The sequence below is a fragment of the Adiantum capillus-veneris genome, chromosome 15 (assembly GCF_014529385.1).
Source record: "Adiantum capillus-veneris isolate H3 chromosome 15, ASM1452938v2, whole genome shotgun sequence".
Taxonomy (NCBI): Eukaryota; Viridiplantae; Streptophyta; class Polypodiopsida; order Polypodiales; family Pteridaceae; genus Adiantum; species Adiantum capillus-veneris.
Genome location: NC_140945.1, coordinates 85,537,971 through 85,561,973, shown reverse-complemented (window position 1 = coordinate 85,561,973; position 24,003 = coordinate 85,537,971). Strand labels below are relative to the sequence as shown.

At 39.0% G+C, this 24,003-nt stretch overlaps 1 pseudogene; it reads left to right on the top strand.

Moving 5' to 3' along the window:
* The first annotated feature begins 14,584 nt into the window (after positions 1–14,584).
* LOC147441005 (uncharacterized) lies at positions 14,585–19,779 on the top strand (annotated as a pseudogene).
* Positions 19,780–24,003: the final 4,224 nt, after the last annotated feature.

Sequence of the window (24,003 nt, the reverse complement as noted above, 5' to 3'; positions counted from 1 at the left end):
CTCCATAGGCCCCAATATCAATGACAATAAGTCATCTATCACCCAACAAAACATTCCAATAAAAGGAGAAACAAAGATCCTGATTTTTCCTTTCTAGTGCATGGTTAATGAATCAAGATTTACAGGCCGCATTAGTTGGCCCTATCAACGAAAGTTGTAAGATATCTAGCACAAGTCAATGATATATGTTTTATAAAGTCTCTAAGTGTAAAAAGGAAACAAGATGGTTGCGATCCAAGATCCTTAGTCTACCAAGTGAGATGTCCTTGTGCATCGACTCGTGCTAGATAGCCATGTACCTTGCCTTTGTGAGCATATGACAAAGATTGTGGACGATGTAGAGCCCACATGTTAAAGGATGCTATGGGACATGTAAAGTGGGAGCATGGTATGGATAACGAGATACACTTGATGCAAATCTTAGTTGGAATTTGGCAAGCTTGTGGCAAGCTTTCATCTGTCTTCCACCATCACATGTGCCTAGTGTTTAGCAAGAAGCATCCTAAGGTTGCATTGTCTAGTACAAAGGTAAGAGTACAAGGGTGGAATTGTGGCAACATATGAGGTTGCATATATGGCTAAATTCCCTCTTTGGATATTTGGGCTTGCACATACAAGGGTGGGTTGTAATTCATTCTCACAACATAGTTGCATGTATATGTGGCAAAAAGCCTATTGCTTCATGTTTGAAGATCTGGAGATTGTTTGATGCAACCAATCTAGTTTTCTCGCTAACTCGAATGTGTTTTTAATGTAAGTATAAGGTTACTATAGCGCCACATGTTTTTAATTGTGCATACAATTAAGTACAAAAAGGTTGAATTTTTTGTATTTTGCATACCTATCACCGGTGTTTGCATGACTTCATTGTTACCAGATACATGTGGAAGTGATGTGTGTGAACAGACTTAGGACCGGGGCATTTTTTAACTCACTAGGAGGTTTTTCCCCCTGCGCATTGTATATACGCCCATCATTCTATGGCTATCTATCTTTCCATTGAGCACTAAGTACTACACTCTCTATTGTGTGCCTTGAGCTTCCTTTGTCTTCTCCAAGCTCTGTGGGTTTTCTTGCAACCTAATTCCAACAATTGGTATTAGAGTAGGTTGCTTCCTCCCGGGCTTAGTCGCCACCAGCTCCAACACATGCCTGCTCACTTTCTTCAATTTCTGTGAGCTTTGGCGAGTGTTCGTAGGTCAACAGAAATTCCACGTAAGCTTAAAGAGCTTAGTCTGCTCGGGTTTTTGATTCGGGCTCATTTCGGCCTTCGTTTCCACTACATGCAGTACTGCACCTGCTATTTTTTCATTTTGTGCAAAATTTTTGTCAATGTCGTTTTCTGCATAACAGGTCCCTTACAATCTTCTACGGTTTCTAATATAGAGCACGTGTTGTTCCCTCTTTGTTTCTCCTCTTTTTAGGAAATTTTTACATCATGTGCATCATTTACCATGGCTGACAACAACACAGATGTGTTCAAGATATTTGCTGCTGAGGACATATTGGATGGGGAGAATTACCCTATGTGGGCTTACATGATGCAACGTGTTCTTGTTTCAAAGGGTGTCTAGAATATTCTGCAAGGCATTGATGTATGTCCTAGTTTTGAGGATGTAGGCAATGTTGCAGGTCTTACTGCAAGAATTGCTACTGTTAGAGTTGTTTTGCCTACGGCAAAACAAGCTAATTGGGATGTAAAGGATATGTAGGCTCATGAGTTGATTGTGTTGTCTGTGATGCACACCATTACTCCTCACATTCGCTCAACAAAATTTGCAAAATAGCTTGGGATATTCTAGCTGGTCTTTATGCAAGCCGCAATGAGGCAAAAATTGCATTGCTACGTAAAGAGCTGGAGTCGAAGATTATGCATGAAGAAAATGATATGGACACTTTCTTTGTTGGTGTCAAGGATATCAATAAGCAAATTATTTTTGTAGGTGAAGTCATTTCAGACAATTCCCTTATGCAGACTATTCTTGATGCCTTGGCAGACTCTTACCAGACTTTTGCTAGTACTTGGAGACTCATGACCCAATGAAATCTTGAAGTTGTCAAGTTTAATGCATTATGCACATTGCTGTTGCAAGAGTCACTTTCCATAAAAAACAGGACTAGACAGTGTGTAATTGAACAGGCTTTTATTGCTGTTGAAAAAAAGGGTGGTAGCGGCAATACAACCACTTCTTATGGTTCTTTTGTGAGTGGAAAATTATCACCTGTTCCTAATGCTTCTGCTGGCAATAATTTGATGGGAAATTTTGGTGATAAGGGAAAAAAAAGGTGCGTTGCCATTATTGTAAAGCTAATGATTACTTGATGAAGTAGTATCCTAATTTGAAGGCCAAAGAGGCTAAGAAGAAAGAGGGTGGTTCCACTGCAAATGTTGGTTCCACTACAAATGTAGCTATTGTTGAGTCTTCTATGAAAGGAGAGTGTGATGTTGATGTTGATGCACAATGGGCTTTTAGTGTAGAGTGTACCTATAATCCTCTTGTCCATGATGCATGCATGTCAGTTTTGCTGCAGATTCACATGTGTGGTATTTTGATAGTGGTGGTACAAAGCACATTACCTCACATCGTGATTTGTTCACCTCTCTTGAGTCTATCCCTCATGTGAGTTCAGATATTTGTGCCAATAATGCCTCTTATCCGGTTTAGGGAGTTGGAAATATTGTGCTTTACTGTTCCAAATGGCAGTTCTTTCACACTCGTTGTTGCACTTTATGTACCTGGGATCAAGAAGAATCTTTTGTCTCTATCTGCACTTGCTAGACTTGGTTTTGTAGTCAAATTTGTGGATAACAGATGTACAGTACATGATCTCAGTTTTGGTGATGAAATTGTTGCAGTTAGAAATTTTATACTATGGGCTGTATAAGCTCACTTTGTATGAAAAGTGTGGGCAAAATTTGCCAAAAGAAGTTTTGGATTCAAAGGCTATTTCAGATGCAAAACTTTGGCATAGACGTTTTGGTCATCTGAATTTTGCCAGTTTGCTGCGTTTGCAAAAATCTAATATGGTTACTTCTTTGCCACATCTTGAAGCAACTATCAAATACGTTTGTGAAGGCTGTATTTTGGGTAAGATGCAGTGTTCTAAGTTTCCAAAGGATGGTTCAGTTAGGGCCATAGGTTGCAGCTTGTGCATAGTGATGTTTGTGGGCCCATGCAAACTCCATCCTTGGGCAATTACCTTTACTTCATGACTTTTATCGATGATTATTCTAGGCATGCATGGGTATTTTTGCTTAAAGCGAAGGCCAAAGTATTTATGTGCTTCAAACAATTTTTGGCTATGGCTGAAAATGTCTCAAAATGTACTATGGGCACCTTGTGTTTCGATCGAGCGGGGGGGAGTATATGTCTCATGAATTTAATGCATTTTTGGCTAGTCGTGGGATAAAACACCAATGTACAGTGCCTTATACGCCTCATCAAAATGGTGTTGCTGAGAGGAAAAACAAGGCACTTACAAAAATGGCATGATGTATGGTCAAAAGTCTGGATTTTCCGCATTCTTTTTGGCTTGAGGGCATCATGTGTGTCACTTATGTACTAAATAGTGTCCTAGAAAATATTTGCAGTCTATTACTCTATATGAAGCATGGCATGATAGAAAGCTTTCTATTGAGCACATGCGTGTTTTTGGCTGTTTGACATATGCTTTGGTTCCACAAACACAACGCAAAATTGGATGATAAGGCTGTCCAATGTATTTTTGTTGGTTATAGTGCTAAAAGCAAAGGTTACAAGTTGTATCATCCACAAACAAAGCGTATTCTGGTTTCACGGGATGTTGTGTTTGTGGAAGATTCTGTTTAGCCCTTGCTGTCATGTACTAGAGACAGTAATGTAAGCTCACATGACATTTATAACACTTTGTTACCTCTTTTCAATGATGGAAGTACGAATGTAAATTCCAATGAGGCAAATGTACAGCCTATGGAGGTTTCTTAAAAATGTTATAGATTAGCCTGATGTACATGATGTACTTGATGAGGAAAGGGCTGAGAATGAGCAAGCTAGAGGTATGCCTAAATGGCTGGTGCATACTTTGTGTGATAGTAAATTGGATGCACCTTTGGCTAGTCGTACTCGTTCAGGTTCTCACCATGCATCTCATGCATCAGATTGTTATGCTTTGGCTGTGCCTAGCTTACATGATGTTGAGGAGATTTTGTGTTTTGATGAAGCACAGAGTTCCAAAAATTGGATGGCTACCACGAAATCAAAATATGATCCACTTATAGAAAATGACACATGGCTTTATGTGATTTGCCTCCTGGCAAAAAGGCCATTGGTATGAAGTGGGTTTACAAGTTGAAACATAGGCTGGATGGTGAGATTGATCGCTATAAGGCTCAACTTATTGCGAAGGGTTATGCAAATAAAAAAGGCATAGATTATGAAGAGACTTTTGCTCCCACTTGTTGTATGATTACCGTGCGTTTTCTATGTGCATTGGCAACTCATTTTGGTTGGGATGTACATCAGTCAGACATTGTTACTGCTTTCTTGAATGGTGACATATTTGAGGAAGTCTATGTAACGCAGCCTCGCAGTTTTTTCAAGAAAGGACAAGAGGATAAGGTGTAAAAATGTAACAAAGCTTTGTATGGGTTGAGGAAATCTCCTCATGCTTGGTATGAGAAGGCTCACACTTATTTGGTCAAACGAGGCATTCGTAAGAGTCCAACAGAAAGAACATTGTATGTAAAGCGTGAGGGTGATGTACTTCTCATTGTGGTTCTTTATGTAGATGATTTGCTGATCACTAGACCAAATGAGAGACACGTTGCTGAATTTAGAGAAATCCCAAAATACGAGAAAATATCTCTGAGCAATCTATTTTTGAGCAAGCTCATACAAAAATCATTTCTAAACAATCTGACACATTAAATGAGTTGATTTAGGCAATGTTGAGCAATTTCACTTCTTTGATCATCCCAAAACATAAAAAACAAGGAACTACTTGAAATCAACAATAATTGGAGCTTCCTTAGACAAAAATGTTGATGGATAATTCTCACAATGTTCTGATGATATAATATGAAATCAGTTGACTTAGGCAACTCTCAGCACATTGACATATAAAGGTGCCCCTAAACACCAAACTTTATGGAAGCAACACCCTCAGATAATTTTTTTTTACAATGAGTTCAATTACATTCTGCTTTTATTGTACTAAATGTCGAGCCAGGCAATGTTGAGCACATTTACATATATGATCACCCCAAAATGTTGAAAGAGAGAAACCACCTCAAATCAGCACTAATTTGGTCCATCTCACAAGAAAATATTAATGAAAATTTGACAGAGGTTCCTTAAAACATTGAAAAGAAGATATAACACGAAACTCACCATTCGGTACATAGTATTACCTTGTAATCCCTTGACAAAAATAACAACTATTAAAAGTATCATAAAACAGCTTGCACTAACAAACATCAAAATTGCAACACCCTTCTTATTCCTTAGTTTTGGATATTTACTCGTGCACCCCCCAAAGCCTCAAAGAGTTCCACTTTGGTCAAAGGTGCTTGATGGATAAACTCATGGGCCCTTGCATCTAACCCCAGCACCTGAAGAAACAAAAAATATATATGCTTGCATGGTATATATCCAAGCTTCTTACTCTTTCGCTTCTAAAAATCCTCACATGTGCATCACGGGAAATCAGACAGCGTGACAGAATAAGACACCCCTTTTTCCAATGACCCATCCGTATTAATGTACAATACATGTGACTCCTACAAACAATCACTACTTCTCTGACTAGTTCTATTGACATGGTCCTTCTGAGGTCAATTCTGCATTTGAACTCTTTAGTCAACTTGGACCTCCACTTAACAACCTTGCCCTCTCCATATTTTGGGCAAAAAGCACTTAGTACGTGTCTTGGAGCTCGATCGCACTTGTCATTTTTTACACCCTCTATAGTGTCATGAAGCACAAATCCACTAGATTGAAGATGCTTTACTTCGTGTAAACTCCATGATATTCCCTCCACCACAGGCCATACTCCGGGAGCCGGTCCAAAAAGTCCCACAAACATCTCATGAACATTCCATGTGTGCACATTACTGGTATTGCAAAACCAAATATAACCTTCTCTATCTCCACCTGCATTTGAGTTGGAGCCGGGTATTGTCGACGTCCCCAAAAGAAAGGGGTTGGTGTTCCATTTCTAATATTACAAGAATCCTCATTTATGAATCGACCGCATTGATTACCTTGTCCACCAACTACTCCAAAGCATGTGACCTTGGACCCTGGCTCTGTTCCTCTGATTACCCACACGCTCTTCGTAACTATCATCTCAGGCCAAGAATTGGTCACATCACGAGCTCCATCTGTTTTTTGACGAGAACCACCAACGCCCATAGTTTTTGTGACAAATTATGGCATGTGGATGTACATGTCCTCATCAAGTTGCCCTGCATCAACAAATATAGGTCTTTTTTTCCTAATGCTCTTTTCTCTTGTGGGAATTCTATTCATTTCAGGACTATTGAAACCCATTTCCTCCATAGAACCATTAGCATAATTAGGTAGTTTTTCGCGGTTGATACACCAAAAGTACGATGTATGAAGCACTCCGCCAATTTTGCCAAGCCTCGACCCATAAAGGTACGAACACCTTTAAGATATGCATTATACTTTATACTTTGTAGCACTATCATGGCCATGTCCACACCAGCTTCCTCATACAAGTTGAGATTTTCCTTATATCCAATAAATGATCGCATGCTTGCATGATTTGTCTCTGAAAGATTTGTATTAGTCACAAACATACCGGACTCATCTTGGGACACAAATCTGCCACCCCAATGAAAAACTCTAACATCCCACCAAGCCAACCATATTTCCAAACAAGGAGTCTCATCATGAATTGCATGACCAGTGGTCCAAAATCAATGTAGTGCCCCTTTGCAAATGTCAGCTTGATTCTCCGAAGGGGCATTTCTCCACTTGCGGCATAAAATTTTGTGCTCTTCTTGAGAAGAAGGATGTATACAGTTGGTTGTGTGTCGTATCATGGATTGCTCCCACTGAAAGCACAAGATATTTCTTTACCAGGTGTGACTTTTTTTGCACCTACAAAACACAATGTATGGACTGCAATCCAGTTAGCATTTGCTTCATGAGCCATAAAGCCTCTTAACTCCGTCTTTTCAAAGCCTACATCCTCAACAACCTTATTAAGCATTTTCCAAAATTCAATTTGAGAAAACTTATTCTCTACAACAAATTCACAAGTAGCAATGGTCATTGATTCACGAAAAAATGGGGCGTACACATGTGTAGACATTGTTGGCCATCCATTTACACAATGAAAGTGATCAAAATGGATCCACATATTGTCAAGGCTTCCACCTAGTGTCATTCGATTAACCCAGTCAGCCCCACTTCCAGGACCTTTCATTGACCTCTTGAAAACATGTGGATGTTGATCTTTCCCAAGTTGTCCTGGAAATAGTACACATTAGGCAAAATTTGGACTCACAAAGGGGCCCTTTAAGGAGTTTGACTTTACCTCTCTTTACCAAAATGGGTGCATGGATAAATTTTTGCAAACAAACTCCAAAGTTGACGGAGGTTTGACAGTTAGAATGTCCTCTTCAAGCTCTATCTACTGATATATAGCACACCATGAGATTCCTCATATTTTAAAAGATTCTTTTTTGATTCACTTAGATTCCGACAGAGTTGTCACATCATAGGTGAATCAAAAAAAGAATCTTCTAAAATATGAGGAATCTTATGGCGTGCTATATATCAGTAGATAGAGCTTGAAGAGGACATTCTAACTGTCAAACCTCCGCCAAGTTTGGAGTTTATTTGAAAATATTTATCCATGCGCCCGTTTTGGTAGAGAGAGGTAAAGTCAAACTCCTTAAAGGGCCCCTTTGTGAGTCCAAATTTTGCCTAATGCTTTGAATGTAAGGATACCTACTTTTACTCTTAAGCTCAAGAACAACCTCCAAACCTTTTGCGGTAATGCTCTTTGATTTTTTTGCAATCTCCAATGTTCTTTCAGTCCTTCGTTTATTGGACAATGGAGTAATTGTATCCAAGAAGGAAGCAAACTCATCATCACCCAAGGAATCTGAGACAGGGTCACCTTCCACAACTAATTTATCCATAATAATGTCCTGTGTTGTCATGCACTCTGATTGCTTTGCAATTGTGAATGGCTCAATAGTAGCACGTTTCTTCATCAGTGCATCAATTTCAATCACTGAAGCTCTACATTTCCCTTGTCTACAAGGATGTTTGTGCTCCCCTAAATGAATAACACACCTTGTGGAATTCAATTTATCTCTTGGCAAGTAGTAGTAGATCACGACAGGACAAATAGCAACACACTCTGGTACTTGAGAGCAATGCATACAACTCAAAGTGCCGTATTCTTGGAATACTAGTCCACATGGTGGAGATTTTAATAATCGGTCTTTCCAAGAATGAGCTTCATTACTTATCTTGAAACCCGTGTAGTATGAGAATTCCACATTAACACATCTGAGATGTCCTATACATCTGCTGAATCACACAACACCCATAATTGAATCCAAACTACAAGTGACGTACTCTGTCCAGATTTGACTATCATGTCATTGTTCCATTCTTGTCATTCCAGAAGAGTCACCTACATCTGGAAGCTTAAATGCCACATATCCATTGTAATAAGTAGGCAGCTCATTTACTTTGACAAACTCTCTGATTTGATTAAGGGAGTGAAACAATCAACTCTGTCTAGGAAATGCACGGATCATTTCTATTACACTTGTGATAGGTTTTGAGGGTTCATCTAGATTTTAATCTAAAGGGATAGGAGCCTCAAAGCTACCGGTGCAAAGAAATTTGTAGAGATGACAGTATTCATGATCAAGCAAATACCCTTCTTGCCCAGTGCTTGTTTTGCAATCACCTCTATCTTCACCTGCTCACCGGATAGGGTCAATGGATGAAGGCTAAACATTAATGTACCAATGTAAAAATACTTCTAATACTAGCAGTGGAAAGTTCAATATATCTTTTATCATATATAATGACAAGCGCTTTTCTGTGATTTAGAAGGGCCAAAAACAGTAATATGCCTAGACATTGTGAAGAATACTCTTAAAGAGAAATTTCTCATGACAATGCTTTGCTATATTTCAAAGAAGACTAACAAATTTATACTATTTCAAAAACCTTTATCCTTTTCAGCTCATTAATGCATCACATTGAAGACTCGAATTTCTCAAAATGACGAGTAAAGAACGTTTCTTCAATTTCGAGAGCAGAATATCTTTTGAAGAGGATTCTCTTATTATTGAGGTTTTATTATATTATCTTTTTTGATTGCCAAAATAAGATCTTCTAGTATATCTTGAGATTTTAAAAATTCCAATATACACCTCTATGGCTATGGCAGAGAGAGAGAGAGAGAGAGAGAGAGAGAGAGAGAGAGAGAGAGAGAGAGAGAGAGAGAGAGAGAGTGAGAGAGTGTTGGAGAAGTGGAGAAGCTATGCCAGATTGCTCTGCTCCCAAGATCCTCCTAGGTCGTCACACTGCCTTTCGGCCTCGTCCTGTCGTCCACGTCAGTCATCGTGCCGCTCACATGGTAGGTACGCCTCTCATAGCCATGTCTTTCTCATGGTACTCTAATGCACACAGTCCAAGGATGCGGATCCCTTCGGATTGATTTTGTGTAAGGCTTCACTATTCCATTTGGGATTGCTTTAATGTTTAGCCTCAATGTAAACTTTATGTTCAACTTGCTGTAGCCTGTGTCGGCTTCAAGGCCTCATTGCGTGCTATTCCATGCATTTGAAAGCTGTGACTGCATCACCATGATGTCAAAAAATGGGACAGCACAAGTGCAGCAAGTTGCAACACGAGGGGCGCACTGACACAACTCTACACCGAGCTTTCAAAATGACACAGCTCTAAAATCGAAACAGCTCTACACACAGCTTTGAAAACGACACAGCACTGCACACAGCTCCGATGATTGAAACTAAAACACCTCTGCACACACGAGTCCCTTCCCCTACACCCAAACATGGACCTCAAACACACGAGTCCCTTCCCTTGCGTCCAATGGATCTGCAATAGTCCAAGGGTGCTACATACATAAGTCATGGCTCCCTGCAAAATACTCGAAATAACACAATAAACAGCATAAAACAGACTAATTGGCATACCTAGCACAATCACGTGGTCGCATGATCGCAAGATACACGAACACAGAGAGACTGAGAGCAAGAGATATTGAGAGAGCACGTGCAGGCGCACCTCCTAAAGCAGAGTGCTATGCCGGCACGGCGAGAGAGAAGAGAGGAGAGATGAGAAGAGCAACACAGACACTGGGTGCAATCTCCCCCCGTGCAAGAGTGACCATTTTCCTCTTGCACATATTTAATTTATAGATTCTTGAATGGTCAAAGTAAAAACAAACTGGCCGGCCAGTCATAAATGGCCAAAGCTCATAAAGAGCACTTGAATAATAAAATGTGTATAAAATATGATATTCTTTTGCAATAGCTTAGCTCAGTCAATCCTTTTCCACGTGTCACAACTGCAATAAATAATAAGATATCAATTCCATAACATACCTCTCCATTGGAAAGCAATTGTCCTCAATTGCGAAGATAAAAATCTGCAAACAATACCTGTCAAAAACAGTGATTAGTATGTTGTGTCAAAAACATCACATAATAAAAGAAAAATTTATGAAACTAAACAACATTAGCTTATGCCTACCGTCATCCACATACTATCTATTCTAGTGTCCCATACCACTAGAATAAGTAGTATATGTCATACCCTGATGAATCAGGATATCATTAGTCACACTCATCATTGATCTCATAAGGTCAAGTCTCATCACATAAACACTGCCATAATAATCACCAAATACCAAATCCCAATCCAATTCTAATTCCACAGCATAAATCCAAATCCAAATCACTTTCATTATGTACCCGGGTAACAAAATCGTACCGGTTACAATGGTGGCCAACCATTGCACCATGATTTTGTGATTGGTGTTGCCTAAATCGGCGAATCTACACCAATATGACGTGCTGCCTAAATCGGCGAATCTGCACTAATGCTGCCTAAATCAACGAATCTGCATTTGATATAAGTTCAAAAAGCGTGAATCTGTAGTTTGTTGTGGTGCTGCATAAATCGGCGAATCTGCACTAGATGAGCATTGACACACTGCCTAAATCGGCAAATCTGTGTGCATGTGACCAATGGACTAGGCTAGGCATAAAAAGTGAAAAATAAATGACCTATTTGATATGAAATTGGAATAGAGTGGAATGTGAAAGCATGTATCAAATCTTAGCGACCATTGCACACCAACTGAGCTCATGTAAGTAGTGAATGACAAGTCATCTCAATAAGAGTCCAATCAAAGAAAGTAGAACCTATGACATTAGAAACAATGGATTTTTCAACATGTAAACAAGTAAGGAAGTTTTGTCGTCTTAAAGCATTTGAAAAAAAATTCTTGCCTGTTGCAAAGGTGCTTGGGTATTTGTAGGGGTGTGAGAATATATGCAAAAGACTCACTTTAAAGAAATCAAATGTAATAAACATTAATTTATCAAACCACTATTAACTAGAGGATTCGCCCATAAGGATATGTGGTGAAGAGTGGGGAAATTTGGAAGATCCAAGAGAAGAGATGGGATAAGCACTTGTGGTGACTTAGTTAATCTTACTTTAGGTCTAAAGATACATAGATAAATTTTACTTATCAGGGATAATTATAATGATGTTTCAAGAGGGGTATTATCAGAATGCATTAAGCAATGTCATACCTGGGGCTTGATATGAGAACATTGGATGTAGATTTATCTGCAAAACTTTTCTAAAAAAACAAAGCACTAAAAACAAATTTGTGTTAAATTTAACAACAATCTAATCATACACTGAATTTACATGGCCAAAAGCCGGAAGATCTGGAGTCGATTGATTGTAAAATTGATAATTCAGGAGAGAATTTGTACAAAATGGGAACAATCATAGTGATAGAATTACAGGGGACATGCCATGTTAACAGTGAGAAGTCGACATGAATGTGTGATATATCTGCTTACCATTGGCATGAAGAGCGGAAATATAATGCACAAAGAGTGTGTGTAATTTAAAATTTAGGTAGACTCATTTGAAAAGAATGCTAAATAAATATAGAACACAATTATGAACATTTTAATAGCAATAGCAAGAACTTATCGAGTGTATGAGTAGTTGCAAGAACTTATCGAGTGTATGAGTTGTTGCAAGTAGTTGAAAGGTACATCGAAAAACTGCTTTCAACTCAGTGACCATGTTCAACTAGAAGGAACAAAATTGCTTGGGATAAGCTGCAATTCTGAGGGTGGTTAGTGTATGAGACTAGTGTACAAATTATATATGAGGCATGCATTTTGGGTTGTTTAAGTACTAGGTAGATGCATGTTCTCTATTTTTTTTTTTTGAAAAAGGAGTGAGTGGACTATTATACATTGCATAATTGTCAAAAATATAACATGATTGACGTCAATTATGAGAACCTTACAATAGGGGGTGGTGGGGGATCTAATACAATGTATTGACTATCCTTGTGGATCTAATACAATGTCTAGGTACGAAAATAGACTAAAACCATCGGCGTCATCGTCAAGTCCCGTCAATACCCGGCATTGGGCATCGTCGCAAAAAGTATTGTGTTAGTCATGGAAGAGTTTTGTGGTTGTCTGCTTCTGTAAGTAGTCCCAGGCAGGGGGGGGCATTGTTGTGGAGGTGTCAGATTTCACAGACGAGGGGGAGAGAGTGAGAAATGAAATGAAATAAACTATTACATTAAACGCCTTCAAAGGTCAAAACTACATTCTTGAGTCAAAATTGATACAATCAATGTGAATCTAGTCCAATGTCTGAGTACTGAGGTAAAGTGAAAGACTAAAATTAGAACCCTAAAAACGTGACTAAAGTCTTCTTCATCATCGTCAATTCTTGTGGATGCCCAAGAATGAGTGTTTATCTAAGAAATTATTGCAATGGTCGCTTCCTCATGCTGTTTGTCACTTACGAATTGCAGAACTTACTCAATGTCCTCTACAGTAAGTAATCATAGTGGGAGGGGGAAAAAAGATAGCAAAATGAAATGAAATGTTATATTAAACGGCGGCAAAAAAAGCGTATGGGAATTGGGAATAAAATCATACAGTCCTTATGGATCTAAGCCAATGTTCGGGTAAAAATTAAAATGAAGTAACAAAAAATAAATTTTTTAAAAAAAACTTCATCATCAACATCATCAATGCCCTAACGATCGTCCAAGAAAGTATTGCAGCGGTGATTGCTCATGCGAGAGAGAGACAATTGAATATTGTAGAAACAGCCAGAAGACCTGAGCGAGTTAGTCTCACATGCAGCTGGACTGTAGTGTGAATGTAGTCGTTGCTTGCCAAATTGTTTCCTGCTGTAGATGGGTTCTCTTGGCCACTACCAAAAAGGCCCAAAAACTTGAACATGATGGCCTTAATGTGAAAAGGGAGCTCCACAGTGAAGAGCTTCACTCGCGGAAATTGTTTGTCTGATTCGAATCCTGCAAACTTTGTCGAGGCTCGAGATCTATTCTGAGAGAATGGGAGCAGGTGTTGGGTGTCCATAATGGCAAGGTGTGCAGCAGGTAGCCCACGCATGGGTTCCTCAAACCGCGAGACCCGACAGAATCGAGAAAGAGAGAGGTTTTGTTAGTGGATAGTCATGAAAGAGAGCGTGAGAAGGGGAGAGAGATAGTATAGTTGACGGATAATAGTATTGCAGTTAATTTCCATCGCATGTGGACTATAACTGTGAGTGTTCACTTTTGAGATGGGAGTGGTAGTGAGTCTGTTTTTTTTTTTTGGATGGTCTGCAGGCAAGGCTGCATGCAATAGGCCCGCGCCATAGTTGTGTGCGTGTGTGTGTGAGACAGAGATTAATTAAGCGAAAGAGAGAGAGACTTAGAGAAAGATAGAGAGAGAGTTTGTCATGCTGTTTTTCCATGCACCAAACGAGGGGTGACGCGAGGGGTGGGAGGGTGCGTGCTGCACCCCTGCAACAAGCCGCCCGAGACAACTTGTGTGTACTTGTGGGTTGGCACTCCACAGCCGCCAGGGAGTGGGCATCTGGGAAACTACGAAAGAGAGAGAGGTATAAGTCTCCATGTGTGGTTGGTCGAGCGGCTACAGAGAGAGAGAGAGAGAGAGAGAGAGAGAGAGAGAGAGAGAGAGAGAGAGAGAGAGAGAGAGAGAGAGAGAGAGAGAGAGAGAGAGAGAGAGAGAGAGAGAGAGAGAGAGAGAGAGAGAGAGAGAGAGAGAGAGAGAGAGAGAGAGAGAGAGAGAGAGAGAGAGAGAGAGAGAGAGAGAGAGAGAGAGAGAGAGAGAGAGAGATAGAGTTTGATTTTGCATGTGATGGAGTTACCACTCTGAGTGTGGGTGGTTGTGGGGGAAAATGGAGCCTCAAAGTAAAGGCGAGGGGGGGGTGTGAAGGTGTGAAGCTGCATGGCCAGCAAAAGGTGACGGTTGTGAGTGAGTGCCGTCACCATGCATGGGAATACGGGTGGGTGTATGCAACTAGTAGTTATTGCCACTATGCATCTGAGCGAGGGTGGGTGCTGCCAGTATGCCGAAACAGGTGGGAGGTTGGTGGGAAAACAGGAGGCGCAAAGTAGGGAAGTCGAGGCAAGATAGAGCTTGTGAGTTTCAGATGCACTGCCTATAATGAAATTGTGATGGAGAACGAGAGAGAAACGGTGAGTGGCTTGGAAATTGGAATAATAGCATGCATATTGTGGGTGGAGGTCTGCTCCAGTTGTTCAAGAGACAAGTGGGGTAAAGGAGGACGACTGCCATTGGTCTGCATGCTCGTTACCTGCACGCTCTCTTTACGGGTGATACTGCTGACAACCGTTGAGTAATTGTTTTATATATATATATATATATATATATATATATATATATATGTATATATATAAATTTGTTTATGTATTTTCTCCCCCTTTTTCACTATTCCTACCGCTTTAACGGACGCCAACGTCTCTTGAAGTCATTGGCGCTACTGGTCGTTGTTTTTGGAAGGCATAGAAGTGCACTACAAAGGCAACTCCTATTGATCTTCTACTGACGCCCTCTCAATAATTCTCCTTGAAGTCCTATCTTTAAGGTCAATACTATTATGGTACTTTCCCACGAAGGTCTCCCACCATTCTTTTGCACGGCTCCCCTCCTTAGGGGCTCACAGTTTGCCTCGCACAGTGAAAGCCACCCGAAAGGCCTGCCACCACACATGGACAAAGATCAAGAGGCCCTACAGGGCTGCAGCTTGTTTGGGGCCGACAGAAGCCCTATTATTTTTATTTTTGTTTAATAAGGTCTCTCTATAGATCTCTACTACTATTATTATTATTTACAATATACTTTTTATGCAACCTATTCTACTTGCATAAGATTTTCCGCATGTGCTCCTCTCACTAATCCTCGTATCGTGAATCTTCGTATAATTAAATTCTAAAATAATCTTTAAAAGAGCTAATCGATTCCCTTAATCTAGGGGGTCCATTAGTGGGGTCACATAGTATTCACACTTATCAAAAAAAAAAAAACAAGAGAATGGAAGATTAAGGACAACGCCTTGTTAATGATATTAGAAAGGGAGTTAACTTTTGCAGTATGATCATCACGACTCTCTTTGCTATTATGATTTTTGCTTTCCCAAGAGCGTTTGTATTGGCTCTGATACCACTTCCACAAACGGAAGTCGTGGCTCCCTGCAAAATACACGAAATAACACAATAAACAGCATAAAACAGACTAATCGGCATACCTGGCACAATCATGTGGTCGCATGATCGCAAGATACACGAACAGAGAGAGACTAAGAGCGAGAGAGATTGAGAGAGCACGTGCAGGTGCACCTCCTAAAGCGGAGTGCTACGCCGGCATGGCGAGAGAGAAGAGAGGAGAGATGAGGAGAGCAACGCAGACACTTGGTGCAATCTCCCCCTGTGCAAGAGTGACCATTTCCCTCTTGCACGTATTTAATTTATAGATTCTTGAATGGTCAAAGTAAAAACAAACTCGCCGGCTGGTCATAAATGGCCAAAGCTCATAAAGAGCACTTGAATACTAAAATGTACATAAAATATGATATTCTTTTGCAATAGCTTAGCTCGGTCAAGCCTTTTCCACCTGTCACACAGTTGCAATAAATAATAAGATATCAATTCCATAACAAAGGGATCTCTGTCGATGCAAATCCCCTTGCACATTAGTTAGGGTCAATTTTTAAATTTGGGAGCATTGTCTCTGAGGGTGATAGGTCTATGCCAACGCTAATCTTGAAGTTTTTCTTCTCATGGCTAGTAAGTGCAGATGTTTCTCACGTGAAGGGATGTACAGTTCATAGAGTTATTTTTCTAAAATTTTAATGCTTTACCCTCTTGACTTGAGGGGTATGAAAAAATGAATGGAACACACATTTTCAACTTCTCTTTCTCCTCTCCCCTCCCTCCCTCCCTCTCTCTCTCTCTCTCTCTCTCTCTCTCTCTCTCTCTCTCTCTCTCTCTCTCTCTCTCTCTCTCACGCACATAGTCTCTTATTGATGGAGTCGAAAGATCTGCATCAATGTAGATCCCTTCGGACTGCATCATATAATTGGGGACATGCAAAGGAAATGTTTTCTAGTTGCAAGTCATCTACTAGGTAGGATTGTTTTTATACATGTGCAGACTTGTGCCAACCGGGGCCACCTGCACATTTGCTGCCATTTGCCTCACTTGTGAGGATTGCATTGTGAGGATGCACTTACTTGAGGATTTAGCTTTGCCATGAAGCTTTGCTATAAAGTAGCCTAAGGGATCTGCGTCAACACAGGTCCCTTATTTCATTGTGTTTTTTATGGTGTGTTTAATTGTGCAGAGAGAATTTTTGGAAGTAGCAAGGATTGAACGGATTTTTGTTTGCAGTGTTTTTTTAACTGGTTTTCCAAATGTTATAAATCCTCAAGTGAGGTGGATCATGAGGATCCTTATGTACTATTTGAAATTTTGTCCAATACACAAAGGAGACCATGGCCAATTTTGTATTACTTGAGCTCACTAAAAGTTATGTCAGTGTTGGATTTCTAAACTCTTTTGTGTCCTTATGGCATTGTTGCAGTCCAAGATCTAGAGGTTGTTCTAGCAGGAGGGTACTTGAACCTTGCCAATTGGAGCATATGATTCTACAAACCAAATCAACTATCTGTTTGGTACGAAAATGGGAACCTGATCAGGATTTTCTTGAGGACGATGTGATGTTACCGGAGATGGGACAAATTTCATTACATGAGGTAAATCCCATCTTAGTAGTTGAAGAAAGTAATTTGAAGATAGTTCCTCGAGAGATAAGAGATGAGATTACTGCAGCTACTACTGAGCCAAAAGATGAATCCAATGCATTTACGCATAAAGGTGCAGATATTTTGGCTTCCACTAGACTTTTTATCTGCTTTGAGTGCCCCACTATCCCTCTTTGTCATCTTCATCCATATGCAAGAGTTTGAGGTTTAAGAGACAATTTAATTGGTTTGAAGTCATCTTTTGCTAAAGAAGGTTAAATGCAAGAAAAGGGGTCCTTCATTGTTTCCTTGTTGACATATCATAAAGAAGAAGAAAAGGTCACATGTGAGAATTACATTTCAATTTTACTTTGCAATCTACTTGGATTTTATTTTTATTATACATTTGAACAGTAAATCTTATGTAGATGAGGTTATGAAGGAGTGGGATCCATTGTGGAATGAGGTCAATGAAGAGTTCAAAATGGAGTTGCAAAATAATTCAAAGTTGTCAAATTTTGTTGGTCACATGTTTTTTTTTGGGAGGGAAATTATTGAACAACGAAATGGACTCAATCCATTAAAAAAATTTTTCCACATCAAAAGATAAGCATTGCATATTTCTTGTAATATTATCGATCCTACCAAAGTGCCAGAGATTTCCTTGCTCAGTAGTCTACAAAGAATGAACTTGTAAGTGCTCTTTGTTGCTTTTGTGAGAACTTGAGTTTTATTCTTTTTAAACAAATATGAAATCTTGAATGATTTCTTTTTGGTGTGACTAGCATAAATTCCCATTCTCTTGTCACTACACATCTTCGGGATGAGATTGTGAATTTGATTCACATTTGTGTTGCTGATCCTAATGTGTACTTGAAAGCCCTACCAGAGAAAGATAAAAAATTGATAGAAAATGTCACAAAATATTACTCTAAGGGTGAGGAACCTTGGTATCCATTGACACAAAAATAGCTTGCACGTCTTGTGTATGATGTGAGTATAAATTTTTCTCTCTCTTATATTCAATAGATACAATTTTTCAATGATTGTTAATTCCTTAAGCTTTTGGAAGTGCACACGACCAAGGAATATAAAATAAGGGTTGATCATCTCTCTCGTGAAAGCTTGGCTAAAGAGGATTTAAAGAAAGAGGAGGATAAAATCTATCACGACTTCACTACAAAGTATAGTTACAAGATTGGAAAGGTATTCTTTTATGTTGTAAGTTTTGTTGTGTTCATAGTATGGTTTTTAATTACACACTTATGATGAACATATTCTTTTGTTTGGTAAGCTTCTTAACATTGTGGATCCACACTTGGATTTGGATTGGCTTGAAAAAGTCTTTTCATTGCGGTGGGGTCTTGGAAATTGGGCAACATTAGAGAAGATTAACTTGATTGCTATTGTGGATGCTCCAATACAAAACAGGCTATTATGGTTATCTCCTTTAGAGGTGGACAATCTCACTAGGACAACATATGGGCATTAAAAAAGAAGATGTTGCTTATAAAACGTGAGACTTTTCCTTTCACTAGGTCTTAATGCTTTGAATCAAGTATTAAATTGTTCTTAAATTTGTTTTTGTGTCCACTCAAGATGGCTTCATAGGGAGGGTCTCTTGGCTAGGGTCTATGATAGAGCCTCATAGTTGGTGACATATATGTTGGGTACATGTGGAGATATTGTATTATCAGCTGATTGTAGCCTTATGTTCTACTTTGAGGAGATAAAGCTTGAGGCTAGGCCACATCTCTTTCCTTTGGAGGTATCTTTGGAAATGAGAACAAAAGATGTTGATAAACAAGCCCTCAAAAAGCTTGACAATTTGCATATGGTTGCACAAAGATTGGCATACAGGTATTTTTGTTCTCAAGGCATAATGTAAATAAATACAATTTAGTTATAGAAGTGTATAATGCATCCATTATCTTTTTTGTCAAGATTCTTGAGCTTTTTGGTGTCGCAAAAGATTCTTCCTTTGATTCCACTACTTGCTAGAAAGTGGATAGAATTGAACATGCCTGATTCATGTATGTATTCAAAGAATTTACATAAGCTTTCTTCATGGGAGATTGAAGCTTGCCCGTGCTCGATGGACATGGATAAAGGCCATGCTCTAGCTTGTGTGAGAGAGATCTCAAAGATGCAATTGGAGGTAGTTCTTTGCCAGGTTTATCGGGAGCCGCAAGTGCAAGGCTTCCTCCTAGATCGGCTACACAAGTACGAGTACCATCTTCAGGTAAAGATACATAAACTTATCCACATCTTTTGCCTTGAATTTATAAACTTGGTAATTCTAAAATATTTTAATTGAGAAGGGATTTCTCAAAAAGGAAAGGAAGCTATAGCAGACATTGTTGCAGATGAGTTGATGCAAGAGGTTATGCCATCCTCACATGGTAGTACTTCCCGTACTTAATAACATCATTACACTTTATAGTCAATTATTATGTTTCTTTGTCTAATTTTTTGTCATTTATTTCTTCGATATTGGTGGATCTTGTCAATTGCGTCGTGTCTTTTCATTTGATTATCCTCAATGCATGGTCATATTAGACATGATTTTGATCAATGTATTGCTCTCACTGGGGACTACATTGCCATTTTTGGATATTTTTCATTGGGAGTTAGGTATCCATCTTGGGCTATGATTCATGAGCATATGCTCAAGGCCCATCCAAGTGATCTTGTTTATAGGGGAAACAGCAAGTCGGTTGTTTGCATTGCCGATTTTATTTTCCTCGACCTTCCATGTCACGGGAACAGAATAATAGAGATTGATAGCAAAAGATAGAGAAAGCGATCTTTGTATTGATGAATCTTTGTAGAGTTTTGATACAACAGAGGAGCAAAATATATGGGCGCACTCCGTTGTACGGAGCTCGAACCTCCCGACCACCCCCGAGCTTTAGTTCGCTTGCATGCAGCGTCTCACTCGCACTCGCACTCTCACTCTCACTCTCACTCGCACTCGCACTCGCACTCGCAGAAGAAGAGATCGGTGAATGATCCCCAAACGCACCACCCGTCGTGCTTTTATCCTTCTTTTCCTCGAAAAGCCTGCACGATTTTCGTACCAAGTATACCTGCGAGAATAATATAAGAACGTGATCGCTAAGCGATCCGTAAAGGTTAGATTTCTATCATGACACTTTGCACAGATCCTGTTTCACACATTGATTTCTGCATCGCCTACAAAATAGCCAAAAGAACAAACTCGTGCAACCAATTCAACATGATAATCAAAGTAAAAAAACATAATTATATACCTTCATAATCTCAATTGTCATACTCTACCATGAAGAAACAATCCACTTCTTGGTTGATAGCAGGGAGAACTGTATGATGTTGTATGTCTGGCTGTCCCTGTGTACACTACACTACTGCTGCCTTCTATTTGTTTTCATCATAACTTTTACAAACAAACTCAGAACAGAGCAATCCAGGTACTCAAAACGACGGGAATAGGTCTGGTCTACAAGGCCGCATGGACAGAATTGCAAAAAACTTCTCTGTCTGGCTGAAAACGCAACTTTTAGGTCGCGACTCATAAAACCTCTATTTTTGGGTGTCCACTATTTTTACAACTTATTTTAAGCCTACCCATGCATTCTAAGCTAAAACACATAAATATAAAACATTGATATTAATAAAAATCTCAATTTTATTGTTCATAGACAGACTATCTGTTATTCATTAATCTTTATCAAATCCGTCTTTAGTGTATTATTTTTAAAAAAAGAATATATGTTCTCTCTTAATATCTCAACTCATTCGTATAAGCTCTATTTAATAGACTATTCAACAATCTTTCAAATCGTGCTAACGAAAGATATGTCCTGCTACATTCTTTTTGACTTTAAGAACTTCAAAGACTAGTCCTATTACATTCTCCCCTTATCAAAATTAACTCTGTCCTCAGAGTTGGTCTAAAGAGAGGAAAATTCTCTTTGCAAAACACTAAGATCAACCCATGATGCATCCTCTACTGGATAGTTCTGCCACTGAACCAAAACTTCTACAATGTCTGTATTTCTCAGATGTTTAAAACGCCTATCTAGTACTAAGTCTGGTTCTACAGTCAATGGTCCGTCATCTTTCAACTTAGAGTTGTCCTCTAAAACATGATGCACATTAGGAACATACTTTTTCAATAAACTCACATAGAATACATGATGCACTTTAACATGAGAAGGCAATTCCAATTTGTAAGCTAATGAACCAATGCGCTTCAAAATTTTAAATGGACCAACAAATCGTGGAGACAATCTTCTATCATTTCCAAGAATCAAATGAGACTTCTCAGGAATAACCGTTAAAAAACCATATCACCAGTTTTATACTCCACAACACGATGTTTCTTGTCATAATACAATTTATGTCTCTTTTGAGATTCTCTAATATTCCCCCTGATTTTGGCCAACTCGTTATCCATTTTCTCAAGCATCTCACGTGACAGTTCTACCTTATTCCTCGAGCTAAGAAAATTTATAGGTGTGGGACAGTTATAGCCATACATTGCCTCAAACGGAGTCATCCTAATAGATGAATGATATGAACTGTTGTATGAAAATTCAAGCAAAGGCAAATATTCATTCCAATTAGATTGGTTTTCATTGACATACATTCGTAACATATCTTCTAAAATACGATTCACCCTCTCCGTTTCCGCATCGGTTTGAGGATGGAAAGCATTAGACATGCGTAACTGGGTACCTATAGAGTCAAAAGTCGCTCTCCAGAAATGAGAAGTGAACTTAGAATCTCTGTCAGACACTATGCTCTTGGGCATGCCATGCAAACGAAATATCTCTTTCATAAACAAGTGTGCAATGGTCAATGCAGTATAAATTATTTTTACAGGAAAGAAGTGAGCTTGTGTTGTGAGTCTATCTACCACCAGAAAGATCGAATCATACCCTCCACGAGTAGTAGGAAGTCTAATGATAAAGTCCATGGATATACACTCCCACTTCTGTAAAGGAATGTCTAAGGGTTGAAGGTCACCATGCATCCTCTTATGCTCAATCTTAACTTGTTGACATTGAAAGCACTCACACACATAATTCTTAACATCCAATTTCATACGCAGCCAAAAGAATAAGGTTTTAATCTTTTCATATGTCTTATTTAATCCAGGATGACCACAAAAAGGTGAATTATGACACTCATGCAGAATTTGACTCTTAAAAGAAGAATTTGCAGGAATACACAAGCGGTCATAATAATACAGATTTCCCTTATACAAGTGATATCTGTTCTCATACATCTCACCAATATTCTCATGCAAGAATTTCAAAATAGGCATGTAAAAAGAATCATTTTCAACTTCGGCATGTATCTCATCAACCAAATCGGATTGCACAATAGTCAACAAATTACACATGGGCCTACGACTCAATGCATCTGCAACTTTATTTTCTTTCCCACACAAACACTTCAAATCACAGTCATACTCAGCCAGCAATTCAATCCATCTTCTTTGTTTGTTATTTAATAATGGCTGAGTGAAAATATACTTCAAGTTTTGATGATCAGTACGTAATTCAAATTTTACACCAAGCAAGAGATGACGCCAATGCTTCAATGCATGAACAACAGCAAGTAATTCTAGATCATGTGTTGCATAGTTCAATTCATGTCTTCTTAATTTCCTAAACTCATATGCAACCACTCTTCCTTCTTGTGTCAAAACACAACCTAATTGTTCACCACTAGTGTCACAGGACACAACAAATGGTTTGCCCATCTCAGGAACTTTTAAAACAAAATTTTCCGCTATTTTAGCCTTCAAGGTCTCAAAAGCAGTCTCACAGCTAGAAGTCCACACAAAACCCTTGTCTTTCTTGGTCAATTCGGTCAAAGGACTTGCTATCTTAGAGAAATCTTTAATGTGTGCTCTCTCATATTGTGCTAGACCCATAAAGCTTCTTACATCTCTTACTAACATAGTCTTAACTTTATCAAGATCAATGTGAATCCCCTCTTTAGAAATCACTCTTCCCAAATAAACAATCTGATCCTTTGCAAAAGAATACTTACTTGCTTTGGCATACAATTTATGTTCACGCAAAACCTCAAATGTTTTCTTTAAGTGCAATGCATGATCTTCTTCATTCGTAGAATACACAAAATATTATCCACGAATACCAGAATGAAGTCCTCAAGATACGGGTGAAAAATATTATTCATTAAGCACATGAAAGTTGTTGGTGCATTAGTCAAACCAAAAGAAAGAACTCTAAATTCATAATGTCCATAACGTGTACGAAAAGAAATCTTTGGAATGTCCTCGGCCTTGATACGGATTTGATGGTAGCCAGAACGAAGGTCAACCTTTGAAAATATTGTGGCACCACTCAAATGACTAAGCAGTTCATCTATGTGAGGAAGAGGATATTTGTTCTTAATGGTATTTTTGTTTAATCCCCTATAGTCGATGCATAACCTATATGTACCATCCTTTTTCTTTTGGAATAACACAGGACTACCCCAAGGAGATACACTAGGTTTAATGAAACACTTTTTCAAAAGATCATCAAGTTGTATCTTGAGCTCTTTAAGCTCATCAATATTGAACCTGTATGGAGATCTGGAATAAGGTGTCGCTCCTGGATATAGATCTATGGCATGGTCTACCGCT